Raw genomic sequence first — 6057 nt, 5'->3', positions numbered from 1 at the left:
TGGAGCGGAGCGAGAAGCCAGTCCGATGCTATCAGCTTCGGAGGAGACAGGAAACCTCTGTGTAATCTCGTCAGGTTGGAGATGGCGACTGCGATCGCGCGCGCCGCGACTCGGCTCGCTGACGTTTTCGGCACCGCGCTTTTGATCCGAAAGCGACTCTGGGCTGGCTTTCTCGAAAGACCCCGGGGGGAAGAGGGAGGGGTGGCCTACAGCAGAAATGAGAACTTGTGACGACAGGTTTCTCCTTCAACTGAGGACTTGTGTAATGATCTTAGTTTCACGTGAATTACAAGAAGTAATAAAAATGTGATGCTTGAAGGCAAACAAGCAGGAAATCTTTTTTTATTCGATACAAGGCCCTTAAGTAAACGAAGTGGAAGAGTGATTTCTTTTTACTCTTCTTAAAAACATCCCTAAATAGCCTGTCATTTTTTTTCAACCGCACCAGAATGCTTACCGTGTGTTTGTATGTCCCATTTGCTGCTGGAAGAGAAGAACTACTCAGTAAACAAAAAGCACACACACCAAAATCTAGATTGAAAACACGTACGCACTGTTACAATCCGTGTCACTCACATTCCGACAGCAACACGTGTGTGTGAAGCTCTCCCGCAAATAAATACGCACACAGACACGCCATGACGTTGGCCAGATGCTCTTTGCTAATTAAGGCCAAGTATTCCCCGTTGTCCAGGTCGTTGAGAAACCTTAAGTGCACTGCTGGCAAAGCTACGGAGGCTGATTAGGGCGGAGTCATAACATAATATACATTATTATGCAGCAATAATCATTTTAACTTCCCAAGACAATAAAAAGTTCAAATGTGCGACTTGGTGGGTGAATCAAGTCCGTTTTTTTTTTTTTAGGGGGATTTAAATTGGTGTTGAGCATTTTATAGGAAATTGCAGCTCTCCCAGGCTGCAGCAGGTCTTGGAGTCCTGGCTCCTGTCCAGAGTCTGATGCTGTGATGGGGAGGGTCACGCTTGTGTCTGACCCCGAGGCCTTCATGCTTGATGTTGTTATTATTAGAGCACATTGGCCCCCGGGCAGCCGGTCCCCTAAACAGGGAAGACTCTGGAGAGGCTCTGGACCTGGAAAACAGCTGTGTGGGTTAGAGGCTGCGGGGGCCCCTTTGCACCCTGTGCCCCCCCCCAACCCCCTTTTCAGTGATCCCCCCGAGAACCCCTCTGTACTGGCCAGCCAGGAGTTGCCTCTGTGTTTGATTTTACATACAACCCGCACTCACCTGGACCGAGGCATGGGTCATTTAAAAAAAAAAAAGAATATGGCTACTTGTTAGATTTTTTTTTGTAGATTGTATATTAGGATGTTAAAAGTCTTCCATCTGTCACTACCATCTTCTCTACCTATCCTTGGCATTTCTGCGAGGGAGGGGGAGGGGGGGTTAGTGGGTGGCTTCTAACTGTGTAAATAGCACTGAAAATTGCATGTGGCCTTTGACTGTCTCTATAATTGCGAGTCTCTTGCAGTATTTTGCTTGGCAGCTTGAGAGGTTAACCCCTGAGGGTTAGAGGCCTGGAGCTCTCCGTCTAACTGGCAGAGGGGCTTCTCAAAGACTCGCTTGTTCACCTCCCAGCCTGGGCAAAGGCGAAGCCTTCACTGATTATCTTGTGGATGACAACGAGAGATCCCAGTCACCTACCGCTTTTTTTTATTTTATTCTCACCTCTGCCGGAAAGTTTGGTCCATATTGTAATCCCCGGCTAGAAATTCGGAACAGGTACACCTGCAGAATGTCATTAGCTGTCTTAATTTAACAAGCAACAAGTAGTCATTGCAGTACTTTCCATAAGTGGACTTAAGGGAGGAAGTCGCTTAGATCGACGTGGATAACGGCCTCTCCAGCTCGGGTCGGTGGCGAGGTTCCCTGCAGCTGCTGTCTGCGAGGCTGATTAGTGCGTGGTGATGAGAGCATGATGGCAAGGGGAGCCCCCAACACACACACACACACACACACACACACACACACACACACACACACACACACACACACACACACTGAAGGGGTTAAGCAGTTGGTTAGGGAGAGACCTGCTCTGTGTCCAAGATGTTGAGTGCCGTGGCACGTTGGTGTGTTGTTACACTGCATGAGGCCTCGTCTCCACTTGATTGGGCCTGTAAGATCACAGCCACCCCCCCCCCCACCCCCTCTTCATCCGTTCTCTTTCTCTGCCAACCCCCTCCCCGAGGGTTTCTTTCGCCACATCCTCCCTGCTGATTATCACCACTACCAGAGCTGACTCTTGCACTCCAGCTGCTGTCCACACTTTGGCTCTGGGGCTAATTCGACAATGCTTGCATGGTGGGAGAAATGTTTTTCAGAGGGGGCCATTTGTACGAACATTCAGTGCTAATACCATGGTGTTTCTTTTTTTTTTTTTTTTTTTTTTTTTTTATCTGCCCACCAGCACCACTCACCGCATGCCTTTAAGTCAGACTCTCCCTAGTGGCACATGTAAACAATAACCAGAGCTACAAGTGTTAAAAACCGAGAACAAGGTCGCAGTCTTGCAAAGACGGTGGGGCGGACCGACATGTGTTGCTCTCCGCAGGTGTTTCCTCTGAGCAAGAACAGGACGGGGGTGCACTGGTCCTAATGTATTTAAAATATCTGAAATTATAATAATTATTCAAATATTCCAGCCCGAGCGTACCTTTTATCAAAGTTTCATCAGGATGCTCGCATATGTGATGTTCTTTCAGTCTCAGCTTCAAGATTGGATTTGGGGCATCATTTTCTATTAAATTGCTTTGGGTATAATTCAAGTCTTTATCGGATCAAAGCAAGAAGGGATGATTCACGCCGTTGCTACAGAAACATTCATTTGTCCTTGTGAAGCTGGAAGAGAAAAATAATAATGGATTGTGGTCGGAGATATGGAGCACATGGATTCAGAAGTGCTGCGTGCACTCGAGTTTTTAAGTCAGTGAATTATACTCAAAGTTAGATGACATAACTGAAAAGAAAATGGGTCAAATTCAATTGTTTATGGGGCATCTTAATTGTTTTGATGGTGATTTCCATTTTTCTCCGACAAAAATCTAATTTCCATTTGGAGGTTGACCGGTGATTGCACTCGGTGAGATGCTTTTAATCACACGATTCTCCGATTCGGTCAAACTTTGTCCGACTCATTTTTGTCTCGCTGCAGATATCAAACATGCTCCTTGGCCACTTGCCTGCAAGCTCTGGAGTGGAACGTTTTCTCAGTCGGTCTGCGAGGTGAGTGTTGATGGGCAGGAATTCTGTGTCAGCCCGGGGGGGGGGGGGGGGGGGGTCTAGTGTCTCTCTGTCACACAAGTGAGACAAGAAGTGCGCCCACCACCCCCATCTGTGTTAAAAGGCCGTATTGTTGAGCACATCTTCATGTAGACTCCCCCCCCCCCCCCCCCCCCTGCAGTCTTGCTGAGCTCACACAATGATGACAGCGGCCGTGTCCGTGGAGTTTAAAGTTTCCAATTGAGCACAAACTTGCATTGTGTCTGTTACGCATGTGTGGGTTCATCCGTTAACAATTTTTAATCCCTACTGGTGGCACAAACGGAGTCAGATGGTAACAATTGATTTGATCACATTTCGGCCTCCTGCGGAGAATTCAATTATGGCGTGGAATGTGAAGCTTCCGTCACGCCAGGTGTTTTGAATTGCTATTATGAATACCTACCACCTAAATCCAACTCATTCTTTTGTTATTGGAGATTAGCTGGGATAGGCTTTATTTCACGGGATTAGGATTTATAATCTGATATGATCTTTGAAAATTGATCAATTTCTAGCCGTCTATTTTCTGAAGGTTCTTGAGAAAAATCGTTCTTCGTTTTGGGAGTGTTTATTATAACGAAATGACAGTACTACCTTGCAAGTGTGTGTGTTTTTTTAAGCAATGTGTAAATCAAAATAGAGCGTTGACCTCTGCCAAGAACAATTAAGAAAATGGCAACAAGCAATTATGACGCACCATATTTATTTGTTCATCTGTCTGTTAGTCAACCGGTTGTCCATTTATTGAGACAGAAAGTGGCATTGATGCCAGCGTGTCTCAAACAATGGAAATACTGATGTATTCCAGATCCCGGACAAGCTTGTAGGTTCTCGCTTGGACCAAATTCTTGAATGTTGCATTTGAATTTGAACGTGATTTTATTCAGGCGGGGTTTGTTTGAAATTCCCAATCAGGCCACGTGTTTATTTTTGACTCAGGCTTCCTGTTGCTCAGATGCTATCAGCAGAGATTTAAACATGGCTACTTGTGTAGCTGTGTCTTGAAGTAACAGTCAGGAATAATTGCTTGTTTGTTGATGTTAGTGTGAACACAACTTAAAGAATCTGAGTTTTTTTGATCTGGTATAGCAGCTAAATGCTATTGAAGATGTTATTTAGAAGATACAGGAAAGCATCTTTGATTGTGTTCCAAATGGCGTCACAGAGAAATGGCGTATAACATCATTGTGAGGAAACAAAAAAAAAGAAGACTTTCACTAATACAGCCTTACTTAAATCGTTTATTCGTTGCTACCAGTTGAAGCTAACTGTCGATCTGACTTAAAAGCTAATATAAACAGCAAAAGTAAACCATATCAGTTCATCGAAGGAACATCAGCTAGCTTAATGCTAACATATCGGTATCATGGGAATGTTGTGATCTTTATAAATCTTAAAACAACTGCTACTTAAAACACACGGCGTATTATTTCTAGGACAGTGATTTGGAGTTAGGCCCTACACAAAATCTAGTCGTCCATCCAATAAATGGATTCCCCGACATCCCCAACATGACCAATGGACAAGTGCGTACACAAGGGAAACAGTTCAAGTCCACACATGAATAATTTCCCCACAGGTCGGACTTTCATCCTCTTATTCTGCCTCTCAGACCGCCAGCCGTGTCAGCAAAGGCAGAAGATTGAAAAGGAGGGACGCATGACGGGCTGTTTACCCCGGCAGCTGGTTAGCCGTCGCTTAACTCCCCCCCCCTCTCTCGGTCGCTTTTCAATTCCAGCCGGACCTCGGGCCCGACTCCTGACTGGGAGGCTGGAATATTGTGCGTGGTGGGGATCAATGCGTCCTGAGTGAAATGTCAACTGTGCCGCTGTGATGCGTCAGGCTGTGAGGGACTTGTAATTGCTATCGATCCGCCCGCGTGCTTAACGCAGGGCTGGCCCCGCCACGACACGAGGCAGCTGCAGAGGAAGACGTATGCATCAGATGAGATAAAACGGAGAAAATAGAAAAGAAAGAGCTGGCCGTTTTTTTGTTCCCCTCCTTGCATCCCTCCCTCTCTGGCAGCAGATTGATCTTCCTCTTCCTGCTGATTTTAGCCGGGGCCTGTCATTATCGTACTCTGTCATTAGGGGCTCCATTGACAGCCCTGCTCTGTCTGTATCACTCTATTGAGACAGCCACACTTTTCCCGGGCAGTGTTCTCTACTTTTATTAAAATCTCTGACAGCCTGGGTTTAGCTTTTTCTCTATAGCGCCGCTATTGCTGCTATGTAATTGAAAGTGGCGTCCACCAGTGTCCCTGGCTGGTTATATCAGCTAAGTCTTGCTGGTTTGACTGGTTTATACTCGGTCAAATTTTGGGGAATCTTCGTGTTTGTCGTGAAAGTAAGTCTTTACAAGAGTGTGGTGGCCATTGGGAATTTGGGGAAGATTCCCGAATGGCCGCCACAGAGACGGTCAATAGGTGGCAGTGATGTCACTGACTTGTCTTTCGTTACAATTTCTTTCTTAGCTCCACCATTTTGTTGTCTATTGCTCTAGTTTCTTTCTTATCATTTGTTTTTTTTTCTGCCCAATGTTTGTGCAATAGCGCTGATTAATTTTCCCTGCTTATTCCAATTCATTATTTCAACGCCTTCACCACAAGCAGATACGTTTGGTCTGTCAAGCTGCCCCTTGTCATGCCTGATGGAAATGTTTCTTTTCAGCCAAATTGGAATTTTAATTCTTATCATCGTTTTTTTAAAGGAATAAGAAGGTTGATAGTTGTAGAAATGTCGCATTTAAACGTATACCGACTCTCACCGTTTTAA

Source organism: Syngnathus leptorhynchus, chromosome 9 (assembly GCF_054491065.1).
Source record: "Syngnathus leptorhynchus isolate UIUO chromosome 9, UIUO_Slep, whole genome shotgun sequence".
Taxonomy (NCBI): Eukaryota; Metazoa; Chordata; class Actinopteri; order Syngnathiformes; family Syngnathidae; genus Syngnathus; species Syngnathus leptorhynchus.
This window is presented reverse-complemented; position numbering follows the sequence as displayed.